The 19038-nt window shown below is 37.6% G+C and overlaps 1 protein-coding gene across 2 annotated transcripts in view; it reads left to right on the plus strand.

Annotated features, from left to right (window-relative positions):
* Positions 1 to 19038, plus strand: part of LOC127424444 (KN motif and ankyrin repeat domain-containing protein 1-like) — a 103416-nt gene that overhangs the window by 16460 nt on the left and 67918 nt on the right. The window contains exon 2 of one of the 2 annotated variants that reach the window (XM_051669689.1): positions 10485 to 10569. The gene's annotated coding sequence lies outside the window, so the exon portion shown is untranslated. Of the gene's footprint in view, positions 1 to 10335; positions 10570 to 19038 lie in introns of those variants that run through there. The other variant, XM_051669681.1, reaches the window with a different exon arrangement.

Genomic DNA, 19038 nt, shown 5'->3' on the forward strand with positions numbered 1-19038 from the left:
TCTGAGCACCAGAACCGTCAGGCACAGGAACAGTTTTTTCCCTCAGGCTATCCATCTCATGAACAGTTAAATTGCCCCATTGAGCAATAACTATGTGCAATACACAGCTTAGACTTTTTTATATTTATCCAACACATCCAACATCTTCTGCCATTTCATTCCTCTTGGGGGAAAAAAAACAAAACAAAACAAAACATTTGCACTGTACATAACAGATTAGTATTTGCACTGTACGTAACGGATAACAGATTTGTATTAGATTGCACTACGTGTGTGTGTGTGTCTGTGTGTGTGTGTACATATGTGTATAACTGTTTTTTATTTTTTATTATTTATGTCTTGCTGCTGTTTTTGTATTGTTGTACACTGGAAGCTCCTGTCACCAAGACAAATTCCTTGTATGTGTAAGCAGACTTGGCAATAAAGCTGATTCTGAAAACTGTGTTCTCCCAGGGGCCCATGGTGTGATGACTTAATTGAAAATTCCTTAACCTAAGGTCTTGACAGAACAGTCTGCTGTACAGTCACAGATCATTCCCCAAGAGGAAGATTACTGTCTTGACAAAAGCCCCTAAACTGCAGAGCACTGGCAAGTTTAAAAGGATTCAAGTAGCTTTGAATGCATTTATTTTTTATTTTGGCATGCCGAGATTCTTGAGTGTTTATTTCCTGTAGTCCTTAAATTCTTCTTCATAACATTCACACGTCTCATCACTCTTTGAAACTGATTTACAGTATGTCCTTATTTTTCTATAAGCCATCTTAAGCCACATTAGATATCTTTTAAAGCATCAGATTTTAAGAATCTTGACTCAGTTTAGATCCTCTCTTGCTGCTTATCCCAATTCACTTCTAAATACCCATTGCTATCCCCCTGCCTGTAATACTAGATTATGCAGTAGTAGTCCCAAAAACATAAAAGGTTATGTGGCTATGTGACAGAACCCCCTCTAGTCTATTTACAGCCTCCACCGCATTTCCACGGCAAGAGGAGGGTCCCAAGAGTCAGCTTTGTGGTCTGTGGACAATGAGTTTCCTAATTTGATCAGTGCTCATTGATTCATTAAACCATGCTTGCAATTAATAAAATCATTCCCAGGCATTCCTCTAGTGTCAAGATCACGCACCGAGCTGTGTTATAGAAGAACAGTCCACTTAGGGTGCCATGTCAAATGGACTCAGGCAGCTTGTAGACGTGCAAGACCATCTCAGTCTTCTCAGTCTGCCCAGGGTTTGCTAATTCAGATTATGCAACAGCTACATTATATGACCAAAAGTTTGTGGCCACCATATGTGCTTGATGAACATTTGATTTCAAATCCATAGGCATCAATTTCCCCCTTTGCTGTAATAACAGCTTCCACTCTTTTGGGAAGGCTTTTCACTATACTGTATGTAGTAACGTGGCTGCAGGGATTTGCTCTCATTCAGACATAAGGCTATCAGTGAGGTCAGGAACTGATGTTGTTCAACGGGGCCTGACTTACAGTTGCTTTTCTAGTTCACCCCAAAAGTGATCAGTGGGGTTCAGGTCTGGGCTTTGTGCAGGCCAGTCAATTTATTCCACGCCAGACACAGTAAACCATTTCTTTATGCACCTCACTTTGTTCACAGGGTCATTGTCATGCTGGAACAGAAAAGGGCTATCCCCAAACAGTTACCACAAATTTGGAAGCACACAAAGCCCAAGCCATTACATAAAGAAACATAAAAAATTTTCTTTACTGGATTTAATGGAGTAACCAAATTCATTAATTAGAAGGGGGTGTCCACAAACTTTTGGCCATATATTGTAGTTCCAAACCTTTTAATCTGATTGGACATCATGTTAAGTTTTATGTTTTGGTTTATTTGAGAATAAAAGTTAATTGAGTCACAACGTATTTGTGAAGGATAACACAAAGTTAAAAACTTATTTCCACTGTGGTCCTTGATAAAACAAAATATTGATGGTGACTGGTACATTGACCTTACATACTATGTTTCCATATATAAACAAATTACAAATGCAATGCAATAATACAGAATGTGGAATTAAAAACCTTTCACTCTGCAAATTATTTCGCTAGTATTATAGGGTAAAGAATATTAGTGTAACCAAGGTTTGATTTGCAGATAATATAATATATATATATATATATATATATACACACTATATTGCCAAAAGTATTCGCTCATCTGCCTTTAGACGCATATGAACTTAAGTGACATCCCATTCTTAATCCATAGGGTTTAATATGACGTTGGCCCACCCTTTGCAGCTATAACAGCTTCAACTCTTCTGGGAAGGCTTTCCACAAGGTTTAGGAGTGTGTTTATGGGAATTTTTGACCATTCTTCCAGAAGCGCATTTGTGAGGTCAGACACTGATGTTGGACGAGAAGGCCTGGCTCACAGTCTTCACTCTAATTCATCCCAAAGGTGCTTTATCGGGTTGAGGTCAGGACTCATCCATGTCTTTTTGGACCTTGCTTTGTGCACTGGTGCGCAGTCATGTTGGAACAGGAAGGGGCCATCCCCAAACTGTTCCCACAAAGTTGGGAGCATGGAATTGTCCAAAATCTCTTGGTATGCTGAAGCATTCAGAGTTCCTTTCACTGGAACTAAGGGGCCAACCCCAGCTCCTGAAAAACAACCCCACACCATAATCCCCCCTCCACCAAACTTCACAGTTGGCACAATGCAGTCAGACAAGTACCGTTCTCCTGGCAACTGCCAAACCCAGACTCGTCCATCAGATTGCCAGATGGAGAAGCTTGATTCGTCACTCCAGAGAACGCGTCTCCACTGCTCTAGAGTCCAGTGGCGACGTGCTTTACACCACTGCATCCGACGCTTTGCATTGCACTTGGTGATGTATGGCTTGGATGCAGCTGCTCAGCCATGGAAACCCATTCCATGAAGCTCTCTACACACTGTTCTTGAGCTAATCTGAAGGCCACATGAACTTTGGAGGTCTGTAGCGATTGACTCTGCAGAAAGTTGGCGACCTCTGCGCACTATGCGCCTCAGCATCCGCTGACCCCGCTCTGTCATTTTACGTGGCCTACCACTTCGTGGCTGAGTTGCTGTCATTCCCAATCGCTTCCACTTTGTTATAATACCACTGACAGTTGACTGTGAAATATTTAGTAGCGAGGAAATTTCACGACTGGACTTGTTGCACAGGTGGCATCCTATCACAGTACCACGCTGGAATTCACTGAGCTCCTGAGAGCGGCCCATTCTTTCACAAATGTTTGTAGAAGCAGTCTGCATGCCTAGGTGCTTCATTTTATACACCTGTGGCCATGGAAGTGATTGGAACACCTGAATTCAATTATTTGGATGGGTGAGCGAATACTTTTGGCAATATAGTGTGTGTGTGTGTGTGTGTGTGTGTGTGTGTGTGTATATATATATATATATATATATATATATATATATATATATATATATATATATATATATATATATTATATATATAATTTAAGGCCTTTTCCTCTCCTGTTGTAATTTTCTCATGAGTTCCTGTGGTTACAGGTAGTTACATGGAAGGATCAGATGTGAGATTCTCACTTTGAAGCATACAGTGACCGAAAGGGTCACAAAGCCACTGTCTGTTCCCTCCAGGGCTCACTTATCACAGCTTTCAACTTCCTGCTGAGAGCAAGGTTCCAGAGCTCTCCATACAATACAATGCATTATCTGCAGGAGGGTGCACTATTATTGTCTTAACCTTATGACCCTTTGACCCCTCACACTGTAAACAGAAACGCACAATAACTATCATGAGGGGCCAATCATCCTAAGGAGTTAAGCTGATGTCATCAGTGTTACTTTTGCAGATTAAGAGTTTTTGTGTAAAATGAAGTAGCCCAGTACTCTTTTTGGAATAATGAAACAGAAAAATTATAGCATTCAAATATAAAATTGATAGTTATGACTCTAAATTCTGATTGGATGAGCCAGATTCGAAGCCATTGTGAAATGATTATGAATGCACACACGTGACCACACATATTAATTCGCCAAGTTGCTACATTGATTGGCAACCACAAACAACTACATTAAGGATAATGGACTATATTAAAGGGATAGTTTATGGTCACGTGACGCCATGCAAGGAGCAGATGTATAAACTATGAGCTCTGCGCGCTTTGCTAGTTTTTAATTATTTTTGTTATAAACCGGTGAGATTCGACACATCCTACTACATATTTGTTCTTTGAAGTCAACATGGCAAAGAATTCAAAATCCTCGGGCTCTGGAGATATTAAAAGACACTTACGTGCTCATGCTGAAACCTCTGATGGGCCTACGGACCAGGGACTTATTTTGGACGGTGCAGCGGGATTCAGCATCAACTGGCCAGCATGTCTGTGATGCTGACAAAAGTTGTTGCAGACTTGGAGGATCTCGTTGTAATACATCAATCGATTACGGCGATGGAAACAAAATTCTCTAAGTTGGTTACAAAATCAGGGACGTCGAGAGACGGATCGATTATCTGGAGTCATCGGAGTGGGAATTGGCTGCTAATCCGTTGGTGACCAAGGCAGATTTACAACACTTTTTTGAGTGTTGGAAACTGGAAGACCTTGAGAACCGCAGTAGGTGGAATAACGTCCGAATTGTTGGAATTCCTGAGCATGAGGAGGGCCAAGATATGGTAAAATTCCAACAGAGTCCCGGATCACAGATCCGCGGAGGGAGACAGACCCCGATCAATTCTGACCAAATTTCTGAGATCATCCGATAAAGATCTTGTTACACGAGGCGAGGAGCAAAGGAAAGCTTTCTTGGAAGAATCACAAAATGTTCTTTTTCCCGGACTTTGCGAATTTGACGAGAGAAACGCGATCGATTCAAGGAGTGCAAGAAACTCTTTCATCAACGGAAGATTGCTTTTGCTCTGATGTTTCCGGCCAAATTGAGAATAGATACGAAGGATGGCCACAAAGTATTTACATGTCCCAAGCAAGCACTGTCCTTCAAAGAAACATTGGGTGAGTAAGCCATTTGGTGTTTCTCATGTGGCTCCAGAGTGGAGTAACTCACTGTATATAATCTTGGCTATCTGAGGAAGCTGGGTGCCATTTTTTGTTTCTGTTTATGTTGGTTCCGCCTAGCGACCAGAGCCTGTTTTGTGGAGTAACACTCCTTCAAGAAACTCTTACATCAACGGAAGATCGCTTTTACACTGAAGTTCTCGGCCAGATTGAGAATGGATACTAAGGATGGCTGTGAAATATCTATATGTCCACAACAAGTGATGTCTTTTATAAAGTTGACGGACTCAGGAAGTCATGGTGTGTTTTTTTTTTAATTTTTTTTTTAATTTTTTATGTGGCCTCCGAGTGAATTTGACTCGCTCAATACACCAAGGAACTGGGACGCCTGTTTTGTTTCTTTTTGTGCTGGCTCCGCCTAGCAGTTGGAGTTTGTTTTGTGGAATAACACTCCTTCGTGACAGTTGTGGATGAATCTGCTTGTTCTTTGTGCTTATGCCTCCTGTCGGCTGGAGTATGTTTTGTGGAGTATATTTGCGGGACAATGGGAGGATTACGTCATCTGCTGCACTCACGAACAGCTGGCTCACTGAACACTCATTTGACTGTCTGAGGAAACTGAACGGCTTTATATAAATGTTTTTAGTGTGTGTGTGTGTGTGTGTGTGTGTATGTGTATATATATATATAATATATACATTTTGTCAAATTCTAGCTAATCGATTGAAGTAAAGTTATGACATCTCTTATAGATCAAGTGGGATTTATTCGGGGTTGTAGCTCTTCTGATAACATTAGGCATTTCATCAATATCATATTCAATATTCATCAGACTCCTGCCATCTCACTTGATGCCGAAAAGGCATTTGATATAGTAGAATGGGATTATCTTTTTTAGATTTTGGAAATGCATGGGTTTGGGAGTACGTTTATTGGTTGGATCAAGTTACTTTAGACACCCTGTCGCAGCAGTACAAACCAATGGATTAATTTCAGATTATTTTACTCTGGATAGGGGCACCCGGCAGGGTTGCCCTCTTTCCCCATTATTGTTCTGTCTTGCCCTGGAACCATTAGCAGCTGCAATAAAAAAGGAGGATGATTTTCCAGGGGTGGTGGCGGGAGGTGTGGCGCATAAGCTTCTGCTTAATTAATTCCTTTTCCAAGTTCTCAGGATGCAAAGTCATTTGGTCTAAAGCTTTGGCTCTGACAGCGTACTGTCCAGTAACGGCCTTCCAGCCGGGCGCCTTCCAGTGGCCCAAACAGGGCATTAAATATTTGAGTATTTTATTCCCAGCAAATTTGTCTGATTTGGTTAGTGTTAATTTTGACCCTTTAATAAAAAGGTTTTCGAGCGATGTGGACAGGTGGGCTTCATTACATTTATCGATGATTGGGAAGGTTAATGTTATCAAAATGAACTGCATTCCAAAATTCAACTACCTGCTACAGTCACTCCCTATAGATGTCCCCCTCTCTTATTTCAAGCAGTTTGAGAGCATAGCGAAGTCCTTCATTTGGAATGGCAAGCGCCCCAGATTAAATTTGAGTAAGCTGCATAAGTCGATTGACAAAGGTGGGCTAGGCCTACCCAAGATTTTGTTTTATTATGTGTTCGGTCTCAGACATTTGGCTCATTGGTTGCTTCCACCTGAAAGAGCCCCTCCCTGGTTCTGTTTTGAACAGGAATTTCTTGCCCCTATTTTGCCATTGCAAAGCCTTTCTATCAATCTAACAAGAGAAGTTAAATCACATCCCGTTATTTCACATTTGCACTTGGTATGGACAAAAGTGTCCAGAGTGTTTAATTCAGATATTTATCTAAATGTTGTCTCGAGCTTATGGCTAAACCCCAAACTATGCATTAATAAGTCCCCTTTCTGCTGGTCAGAGTGGATTGTGAAGGGGGTTAATACAGTCGGTGACCTATATGAGAGTAGTGTGTTGAGATCCTTTGAAAATTTGGTTCAACATTTTGGGATCCCCAGATCTCAGTTTTTTAGGTATCTACAGCTGCGCCACTAGCCCTGTACTATTTTTTGGGAATAGCATACACCCCCCTAAAGCAGCAGATACTCTGGGAGAGGTGATTACTGCTTTTGGAAAAGGTCATGAGGCATCAGTGTATTACTCCTTGTTAATTCAGAGTCTGGGGGATGGAGCCTCAACCACTCTCAAGAGATTATGGGAGAAAGATTTAAACTTGGAATTGGAGGAGGGAGAATGGGCTAGGATTCTAAAAAAACATCAAAACTGCATCTAGAGGCACAAGGGTGCGCCTTATACAATTCAAGATTTTACATCAGTTCTGTTGGACTCCATCTAAATTGTAAAGGCTTGGTCTTAAAGACACACCCACCTGCTGGCGATGCCAGTTAGAGGACGGAGACATAACCCATGTCTTTTGGGGGTGTGTTGAGATACAGAAGTTTTGGTTAAAGGTTCAGAGTCTGGTGTGTGATTTGTTAGGCACTCAGGTATCATTTTGCCTCAGACTCTGTATCTTGGGCGATGGGGCGGTCATCAACATTGAAAGTAGACACACAAAGAGTTGGGTCTTAACCAGTGTCATGATCGCCAGGCAGATCATTTTAAGGGGCTGGAGGTTGGCTGGAGCACCCTCTTTTCAGGAGTGGTGCTCGGAGATGGGAAGGATGTCTGCCTATGAGGAAGGGGCATTTAGAAGAATGGGGAGGTACAGCCTGTTCGTGGAGGAATGGGGCGGGTATATGTCATTTATGGATATGTGATTATTATTATTATTATTATTATTATTATTATTATTATTATTTTTTTTTTAGTTTATCTATTTTTTTTTGTGTGTGTGTATAATTTGAGACCACTGTGGTGATGTTCGGGTCAGGGTGGGATTGTGAGGGGGAGGGGTAATAGTGGGGTTTAAGATTGATTCTGTGTATATGTTTTGTTTTACGGTGTTCATTTATGTGAATCAATAAAACATTTTAATCTGAAAAAGGGATAGTTCACCCAAAAATTTAAATTCTCTCATAATTTACTCACCCTCATTCCATCCCAGATGTGTATGACTTTCTTTCTTCTGCAAAACACATGATAGGTGTGGGTGAGAAACAGATCCATATTTAAGTCCGTATTTTCCATAAATTCTTCTCCCTGCCCAGTAGGAAGCGATATGCATGAAGACTGCAAATTGCCAAAAACAAAAGAAGAAGAATGTGAAAGTGGAGATTGATAGTAAAAAAGGACTTGAATATCTGTTTCTCACCCACACTTATTGCCTCTGAAGATATTGATTAAACCACTGGAGTCTTATGGATTACATTTATGTCCTTTTTATGTTGCTTTTATGTCCTTTTGGAGCTTCGAAATGTTGGTACCCATTCACTTGCGTTGTGAGGACCTACAGAGCTGAAATATTCTTCTAAAAATTTTCATTTGTGTTAAGCAAAAGAAAGAAAGTCATACACATCTGGGATGGCATTAGGATGAGTAAATGATTAGAGAATTTTCACTTTTGGATGAACTATCCCTTTAAGTGGCAGAAGAATTGATTCTGATAATTAATAGCTGTTTTTCCACCATCGGGTCGAACAGCTCTGAGCATGATGAGGGACGGTTCCAGTAGCATTTCCACTTGAGCACGATTCGGGACAGCACGATTACAAACCGTTCTTCGCCCAGATTTCTCGGCACAGTTTGTTAATCGTGCACGACCATGCTGGTGGAATGGCTTATACTTCGTGTTGACTTACAATCATCAATTTGCCAAAGCAGAGGTAACTTGTCTATGTACCTGGCAAAGTTTGCTGTGGTGAGGTTTATAAAAGTTTATAAAAGAATAGTGTATGTTTGGTGTATCTTCATGATATTTTGATGGTTTAACTAGTATTGTACATTATTTTTCAAAAACACCTTTTTCATCAGTGAGGTAAATTACGTTAGCTAGCTCATTAAAACCCATAGAATATATCATTATGTTAATTGCATAATATTTTGTCAATAAATGTCCTTTTTAGCTAGGCTGGGAACTTTTATCTTTCTGTGTGTCCATGTCCGGTGGCATACAGAACCCCTCAGCAAATGATGGTAAACCTTTTGCCTTTTTCTCTTTGCTTTCCTTTTTGCAACATGGGACAAAGCACTCCTAAAAACTGGAATATGCGATCATCCCTCATAGCACACATGCTCCAATGTTTACCTCTCACACTGTCGCCATCTGAAAAAAGGAACTGTAACCATGCCAACTGGCCCGGATCAGCACGGAACGTCACAGTTTCGCAACAAGACCGTTCAGCCTGATGGTATCTCATTGGTGTCTTTTATCATAATACTGTTGCTGCCATTTTATAAAAGCAATAAACCACTCAAGTTTACTCTGCTATTACCAAAATAAGGTAATGAGGTTTCCACTTCGTGTTGTGCCTAAGAGCACCACTTACCACTGATAAAATCACTATAACACACAGCCTTTCTTGGCTTAGGCTATTGCTTTAGATTTCATAACATTATGATGTTGAATTGCAGATGGTTGTAAAATTCTGATGAACTGTATTACTGTATAAGGCCACTTGTTGTATCTTTTCCATTTATACCCTGGGCAGTTCTCGAAAGCACAGAGAAAAATCGTAATCATTCGTACAGCTTATTTATGCAGGATGTTTCTCCTTGCCACATCTAGTCTTGAAATGTATCTTGCCATTATTTAGAATACAGTGCAGACCACTATGCTGTAGAAACTTGCAATGGAAAATAAGTCCTGTGGAACTGGGCCTTGAAAGTGACATGTAGAGATTTACCAGTAAAGAAGTATTTTAGGCCTACTTGCTCTGTGTTCTTAGTGTAATGGTATATGGTAACTCATATAACTTAAACATTGCTAAAAGCTTTGATTTTCCAAACTACAGTTATAGATTTTTTTTTATTTTTTTTAATTAAAACTTCAAGAGGGTTCTGACAGACCTTTGTGAAAAGAAAAACAAATCCCCATTAAATTAGATTCCACTATACAGTATATTAATCTACTGGTTAAGTTGCACTGAGCTGATGAAGATTTTGTGAGTAGTATCAATATATCTATGTTGGACATTTCACGAAACATAAAGCATTACTTGAGGTCTAAATTATAGGTTATAGATTTACAAGGTTGCGCTGCAATGAAATTGTATTTTTAATCGGCTGTTATGTGTGCACTCAAAGTTTTAAAACACTAGTCATATCATGTAGCACAGTGCAACCCTAATAACATGTCTGAACAAAAAATACATTAAACAGGTATCATCATGTCTATGTGGAAAATCAGCTTAATCTTCAGGGAACAGTAAATTCATAGTATTTTGCATGTCATTATTACTGATGCCATGAGTACTAACAACATCAGCAAAGCACCAGCTGCTACTTCATATTTTATACATTCTCATGGACAGTGATTGTTGTTTAAATTTCACTCTTTTGAATCTCAAAAGAGCAATTGAAATCATTCCTATTGATTTTTAATATCTCTCTCTTTTTCTCCAGGCAATGGTTGTCATCTCTTAAAAGGGTTACCTCCAAGTGCTTAATTTGGTGAATGAGAGCTGTGTAAACTGTGGACCCTCTCAAGGTGATTTATTTTTTTCTTATTTTTAAGCCATGATTTTATTTTGAAACTTTTGACTTTACAGATGTATTTTGTATTCAGTGAAAAGGTATTTGTTCCTCCAAGGAACAGATAGTGTATTTTATTTTACGTGTGTCTGTCCAATAACCTTGACAACACTATGTGGTTGGATCATATCTGTGAGCCATAATACATCAGTTATTAAAGCAGGAATCCATGAGAGGCTGTGCGTTACAGTGATTTTGCTACAGGTAAGGAGTGTTCTTAAACCTAACTCCCGTAACTGGTAAAATAACTTAACATACTGCCTCAAATGACTTGATAGCAGCAACAGCAATTTGAAAACAAAGACACAGATTTTCATGAATAATTTCAATAATTCTTTTTACAAGTAATATAGTTAATTTGCCAAACTTTAGGCTATTAATATAGAATGTGTGGTCTGAGTTGTGCAGTTATTGGCATTTTAAAATGGCTTTAAATGCAGCTAATCCAATCAGAATTTTGAGTTGGAATTTTCAGTTTAATACAAGATTTTTTTACATCTGCATTTGGAACCTCAGTTGAGAAATAAGGAAATTGGTTCTTGTTCAAATATACTATGAGGTGTCCACATTGAAAATCTGGGTTTCAAAATAAAATTTAAACATGAAAGTTTTAGGTTTTAAAAAGATTAAAACAAAGAAACATTATGAACTAAAATTAATGGGAAATATTGAAGTTTTTAGGTCACTAATCAATTGTTGGGAAAACATGTATCCTCAGGTTTTGCACAAACTTGTGAACTCCATGCCGGTTTGAGTGCATGCTGTCATTAAGCAAAAGGCAGCATACAATATACCATATTCTAAAAAAAAAAAAATTCATTGTTAATTTAAGTCAACTTTTCACTCAAATTGTTATGCTCATAATAATTTCTAAAAAAACTGTAAAAATGCCTCTTTTGCATTTTTCTAATTTAATACAGACTTTAGGACCCCACTGTATATGCAAAACAATTTTTTACAGACCAAAGCCAAGATTTGAGCATTTGTACAACAAGTTTTTAAATAGATTTTTATGGGAAGCAAGTCAAAGCACCATTTTATGTTTTCGTGCAGCCCCCCCTCTCACTATTGTTTAGCCTATTCCTGCCACAGTTGTACAGAAAGCAATTAAAATTTCTTCTGGCAGATTGTGTTGTGTCTACTGCATTCGTTGTAGTCATGAGAGGTTTTACAGAGCACGCTTTGCCCTGACAGTCCAACAGATCCCTTGGGGAGAATGGGGTGTGTGGAAAGAAAAGTGTGTGTGTGTTTGATGGCAGTTACATGGTGTCAATGTGGGGGTTGCCTCAAACTGGGTACTTATCCCAGTGCCTAACCCAGATAGGCTCATCGTAGTTTGTCTTCCTCAACTGTGTGGTGAGACAAATCACTTCACTGCAACTACAACATGGTTATTTGTGTCTCTTCCACGTTAGTTGCCAGTAAATGCTAAATTCCCAAAGAATGGGAAAGGAAGAATAAGTTTTTGTTTGAGGGCTGAAAAGAAATACATTGGACCGAAAAAATATTTGGACATTTAAGACACAGTAATGCATTAGATAGCAATATATCAAACAAGGTGGTGTCTTTTTAAATGCTTGCAATTAATACTTTCAAAAGTAATTTTTTTGTGAATGTGTGAAGTCAGTTACCCTCAAGTTCACACGTTTCCTAGCAGACACATTAACTATGGACAAGTTTCACCAATGTTTGACAATCAGAAAATGTCCAAATACTTAAGACTTCATTTTGAACAGTGTTTCAGTTGTGTTATCATTAGTGCTGTCAGTCGATTAAATATTTTAATTGTGAAACAAACAAAGCCTTCTACAGTATAAAGATAGAAATGCACTAAAATAGCACATTAAACGTTTCCCAAAGTCTGATTTGGAGTTTGAGTAATTGAAAGAACTAGTCCCACATAGGTTGCATTTTTATTGCAATGGGCATTTAATCTCTTAAACTCTCCTACTCAATAACAATCTGCCTGTAGACTGTGGCTATCTGCTTTATTACAGCAATCGTGAAGCCACGTTCATGATTCACGTCTGGGCGTCAACACCAGCGACAAATGCCGCTTTGTACTCCACAGAAAAAGCACTTACAGGCAAAAATGTCTCATTTTGCATTTTGGTGATAGTTAAGACTTGACGTGCTTCTGTGGTAATTAAAATTCTCCATACATGAAAAATACTTGATTTCTATCAAGTCCCATCTGGGCTTGTTTTGTACATCAAATAGTGTTAAGAGATCCTTTCTCCATCATTTTATCAGTGACATGGAAGTGCATTTATGTGTGTGTGTGTGTTGTGAAGTGTGCGTCACTGTTATGACTCTGGGCAGACACATCACAAAGGTTCCGCCTTTCCAACAAGTGTTTATGCTAGTTTATGCTGTAGTAACAGTAAATATGTTAATATTAACGTGTTAAACTTTTTGAATTTATCGAGTCCATTAAGTTGTTAAATCTTCAAAGCTCTAGTTATCATTTAAAATTTTTTTGTGAAATAATTTGCCTAAAGTGTGTGTATTTCTTTAAAATAAATGCCACCTGGTTTAATATTTTCTTAACTAATGCAAAGAAATTAATACATTTAAGTGTGGCTTGAGTCATAAAACTTAAATAATTTTTGGGACCACTGAAAATTAGTTTTTCTGGAGGTTACATTAAAGCAAAATATTTTAGATTTATTTAGTTTGGAATAACTGTCCTGTAGCTGATGTTTGTAATGAATCGGGTATCTCTTTTGTTTTCTTGCTTTAGCCCAAGTCTGTTTTGTGTAGAGAGCATTTGATTTGGTAGAACTGTCAAGGTTTCTACTAAGAGCAGAGCTTGGTGGGAAAAGTGACTTTCATTTTCAGATAACATTAAACAGTTTATCAATTAGCTATGGGAATATATTCCCTCTGCATATCAGTTGGCTTTAAAGAGCATCCCTCCGTTCCCACTGATAAACTTATGCCATATTGGTATGCTTAAATTGAACATGAATGGCAGAGGAAGCCATTTAATCATGCTTGACCATGATGTCACCACTCAAGTCCCTCTGGACCTTCTCTACAACTGGAGACAAAAGGCTAGTTGCATAGAGACTGGCTAGTGGAGATGCTATCCTGACTCTGAGACTCCAATATTGGGGTTGTGAGTAGGTAGAACAGCTGTTTCAGTTAGTGCTCAACAGATGGCTATGCATAAACAGTGGATGAGGGTCACGATATTAATTCAGAGGAATTACTTTAGGCCAAGCAAACAGTAAATATAGTGCTAACAAGATCCTTTGTCATATCAATGTTGGTCTTTAAAGACCAGAAGGACCACAGACCAACAACAGTCAGTTTGCTGACCATCTGATGCATATTGCTTACCAAAATGGCAAGAGCCTGATATGCAACTTGCAGAAATCTGGGGTTGAAAACAAAGTCCAGTTTACAAGTTTTCTGGTTGATACAGTTAACATTTTCCAATTTAGTGGCATCAAATCTTTGAGAGATATTCAGAGTTTTGTTTTAGGCACTTAGCAGCATGTTAACTACAAAAAATTGAAGTATAACAGTAAATTCTGCTTTGTTTTCTGGCTACGCGAGACTATATTAAGCAGGAGGGGGTCAAGCACAACAAATTACTCATTTAATCAAAACATTCATGATAGAGATGGCTGAACATCAGATGTGAGTGGAGACAAAAATGTTTTAAGGCACTTTGCTGTATATTAATTAGAGCTGCACGGTTCTGGATAAATTGATTTATATTTTTTTTGCTTAGAATAAAGATCATGAATCTGAAGAAAAATGCTTATTTCAGTGTTTTGCAAATCCTGGACATAAGGGCATTAAACAAACAAAGTAACATATAATTTACTTATAATAATAATAATAATAATAATAATAATAATAATAATTAATAATTCCTTACATTTTATATAGCACTTTTCTAGGCACTCAAAGCACTTTACATACAGGTGCATCTCAATAAATAAGAATGTCGTGGAAAAGTTCATTTTATTTCAGTAATTCAACTCAAATTGTGAAACTCGTGTATTAAATAAATTCAATGCACACAGACTGAAGTAGTTTAAGTCTTTGGTTCTTTTAATTGTGATGATTTTGGCTCACATTTAACAAAAACCCACCAATACATAATTTTAAATACATATTAACAATTTAAATTAAAACAATGAGGCCTTCAATGTTTCTCTTGTAAAAATTGCTTCAAGCTTGTAAAGGAATTATTCAAGAGCCAGTAATTAAATAGAGAACAGAGTAAACAGTGCTTTAAGTTTTTTAGCAACAGTAGCAATTAAACATTTTTAAAAAATTATAATATTTTATAATAAAATTATAATAAAAACATTAAAAAAGGTAATTTAATGCAAATGAAATTTCTTTTTACTGTGTGATTATTAAATCTACATTAATACTGATTTGATGCAGTAAGAATGCCTGAATGCCTATAACAGACAGCATGCAGCTTATATACATTTAGAGATCGCACAGATCTAACATTTTGAAGAATTTGTCCCATCTGCTTATACATTAACAACTATGTTTGCTTTAATATCTCGTAAAGACAGTGCAGATTTAATCCCATCTGTTTACACTCTCGTAATTCATTAACAGCTGTGTTTACATTAATATCACCTAAAGAGGGGTATTTTGATTAAAAACAGTGCAGGAGGCTCATGGAGGAGCGCTGCATTCATTACGAGACACAAGTGCACAGGCAGCCAGACACACACATGTGAGTGTTTAAAAGCAGCTGGCTGTGATTTAAATGGCCCACGGGTAGCGAATCTAGTCAGATCTTATAATGCCGGTATTTTTGTAGCATCGGTGACTATATTAAAATATTGAACTGAACAGAGATTCTGTCACACTCCTAGCTAATCGTGACTGCACCTTGCAGTTTGTAAACCACTGTGCTGGACAAACGTCTTTTGTCATTGCGTTTTAGTTTATTCAGCGTCTCGTGCAGGAGTGCTATGTTTGTAGATGCCATATAAAGTTGATTAACATTTAAAAACGCGTCTTGAAGTGCATTTCAAATTGAAATTTAACCGCCTTACAAATGCATGCCACTGGAACGTTTATATACATTGCAGAATCATTGTCATTTAGAAATGAGATCAGGTGGGTGTCTGAATCAAGATCGCAATCTTTTAATGATTTAATGCAGCTCTAATATTAATCATGTGGAGAAACGCTCAGAAACTAACGACGTAGACAAGTACTCACTAACCATTCACATCTCAGATTTTACACATATTGCATACCTCACATTTTGTTATGTTGCTTTAACTTTCATTTTTTTATGTGGAAGTTCCCCTTCATATTAAACATAATGAGTGCTATCATTGTTTTCAATGATGTACAATGTGTACATAACTGCTAGCATCTCAACAAAATCGTGGTGAGATTGAAATCATGTGTCAGAATGAACTGCAGTCCATAACCGGTCCAGAGTGAGCATGTTTGTTGTACCTCCCCGAAACATATTGTTGCTCCCTTTACGGTTGCTCAATTGAGAGCATAGCGGATGAATGATTTATCATACTTTCACAGAGGATGCTCTTTGTCTTTGTTGTGCTGATTTTAGGAAGGGAAACAGCATCACAGGAACCCATAGCTTGGGGACCAGAGGACAAATTTATTTTCAATGCACTTCGAATAAAACATGGTGGGGCACTTGTGCTAAAGCCAATGATTCTCAAGGATTTAATTCCTTGGAGATCAGATATCACAATGAAAAGCTGCAGTGACTGCTGTAACTTCTCTCATAATGTGCAGGAGTGATGAAATGTAGTTACGATGTGAACTCCATTCCCATGGTTTGTGTGTGTGTCTCCCAGTACCAGTCCCTTCAGCTGGTAATTGTGGTTTTAGGGGGTTAATAATGTCCACTGGATGCCAAGTGGGCACGTTTGCCCATTCCATGCATTTCCCAGCCTAATCCACCCTCTCTCCTTTTCTCAGACATTTTGTGAATTCTATGTAGAATTCTATGCAGTAACGATATTTATTTTTTGCAGTCTATATTGTATTTTAAGTGTACATTTAAACATTTTATGTAATAATATTATTTATATTAAAATACATATGGAATATTTTCATATTTAAATTTGGATCAGCTAATCACTTCATATGAAAAGTGAATGATTAGTATGTTGTCAAATGCAATATTAAACTTCCTAAAATGATCCTCTAATGCTTCAGGTAACTTGAAACATATTTTACACCTCTCTGGCTGAGGTAACTCTAAACTTGGTCAACTGTGTTGATGGATCCTAAACCAAGCCAGTCTAAACACAGCTAAAAATGTTATCCTTTTCACAATGTTGACTAGAACTGTGTTTTAGAAGGTCACAGAGTCAGTGTAAAACATGTAATTTTCTACCACACAATATGGCACAAATAAAATTTTAAAAATCATTAGAAAACATCAGATTATTTTACATTTTAATCCTGCACTTTAATTTGCTATTTATTTTGATAAATAAAGTGTGGTATTGCTGCATTCTGTGGTGGTGACTCTGGGAGGCTCCCTTGGCATGCAGCCCTCTCTTAAGGCTCTTTATCATGAGAAGAACGGTTGCTGGGCCTCTCAGTCTGCTGGCTCCACTGGAGAGCTAAACAAATAACTGGCTCCAGCCTGTCCTTGGTCAAGTGCATGGTTGGATGGAGGTAAGGAGATAGGATGGGGTAGAGAGAATGGATGAGTAAAAAAAAAGTTAGTTAGAAAATGTGATCGAAAGAATGAGACTGGTTGAAAAAGACATGGGCCTACATCTGTCAGAGAATTAGAGAGGGAGAGAGAAAGTGTGTGTATGTGTGTGTGTGTGTGGCCATCAGATAGGGTCTACCTACTCTGTCCTCTCTATATATCCTGTGAAGTGGAGCATTTGGATCATTGTTAAAGCAGCGAGTTTGGTCTGCATCACTAGAGTGAACATAACTTTCCCTCGGATTCATGTTGCCACAGTAACACTGCCTGCATTCGTACATGTTAACATGTGTCTCTGTCAGAAGCTGTGAGACAAAAGGACTATTTGCGTTTTTTGTATGTATAATTTTCTTCCATTTCATTTAGATTTTAAGATTTACATATTCATCTTTTTTTGCTGCTAAAATGCGGTAAAATTAATGCATTTTTTTATAACATTGAATAGTTTTCCTGTTTTAATTGTATTGCAACTCACAAAAGCCTTCATTTTACTAATGTTTTGTGTTGTATAGCAAGATGTTGTAATGTGCTTGAATGTGTTTAAAGAATACAGAACCCTAGATGGCAGTGTTGTCAAAGTTAAATATGAAATTTAATGTCTTCCAAATGAATAAAATATATTATTAAAAAAGGTTTCTAGCATTGGCTGGTTGAGTGCTGGAAAAATAGACTTTCTAGGTTCAAGGGTAATAACTTCTGGTTTGCATTAATTTTTCTTGAAGTCCTTATCCTAAAGACTTCTTAGGAAAATTATGTGTGTGTGCATGCTTTTCAGATTTGGTCTTGTTGTTAGAGACTGGCTTTAACAGATGAAACTCATTCCAAAAATAGAGAAGAACTGGAATCAGTGGTGCATTCCAAATCTGAGTTCAGGCTCAAAAGTTAACTCAACTAACAAAAGTGCATAAACATACATGGAATCCAGTAATATTTTCTTATGGCATTTTATTTTATTAGGTCAGATCTTTTATCTTCTAAAGACCTTTGTTACCATTGTATCAGATTCTACTGTTTACATCAACCTACGCAGCACTTTCTGTTATCAGAAAGTTTTAGCAATTTAAAGAAAAAGGCAGTTTTTTTTTCTTTTATTTGGTAAGGAAAGATCTTAGTTACAAACAGCTGTCTGTTTAAAAAAAAGAACAGATATGCTGTTATATTTTCTGTATGTTCATGCAAATGAAATACATGTTTATTACCAGTAAAATGTCCAGATATGAGAAGTCATGCTATGCATTTACTATGCATCATTGAGGCATTCCACAGAACTGGATTAGCCCTTATTTCTCTGTCAGCATGACTTACAGAGGTCAGAAACCTCTTAAACTTTGACAACACAAGATAAGGCAGTTTGTAAAGGCACTAATGGACTTTTCATATGGTTTTACATTTGGAGTCTGGTTAATTTTTGTTCTGAAATGTGTTCATTTATGTTTTCTTTATCTGCTAAGTTATTCATTTGTTTATTCATTTCAAAAGTGTCAATCTATTTGTGTTTATTCAATATATTCTACTGCAAATATTTTGATATTTTTTATGGAGTATGGAAACAGGAAGAGTTTGTAGTTGCTATCTTTGATGACTTTGTTACTAATAAGCAAGCACTTTGCCTCAACTTATTAATGAATTTAAGGCCATATCAAAGGAGTCCTTTTAAAGCTAACTGACCAGATAATGGAGTGATATTGAAAAAATGTCACTAAATAAATAGGCTCTATTGTCCGTGCT

Source organism: Myxocyprinus asiaticus, chromosome 3 (genome assembly GCF_019703515.2).
Source record: "Myxocyprinus asiaticus isolate MX2 ecotype Aquarium Trade chromosome 3, UBuf_Myxa_2, whole genome shotgun sequence".
NCBI lineage: Eukaryota > Metazoa > Chordata > Actinopteri > Cypriniformes > Catostomidae > Myxocyprinus > Myxocyprinus asiaticus.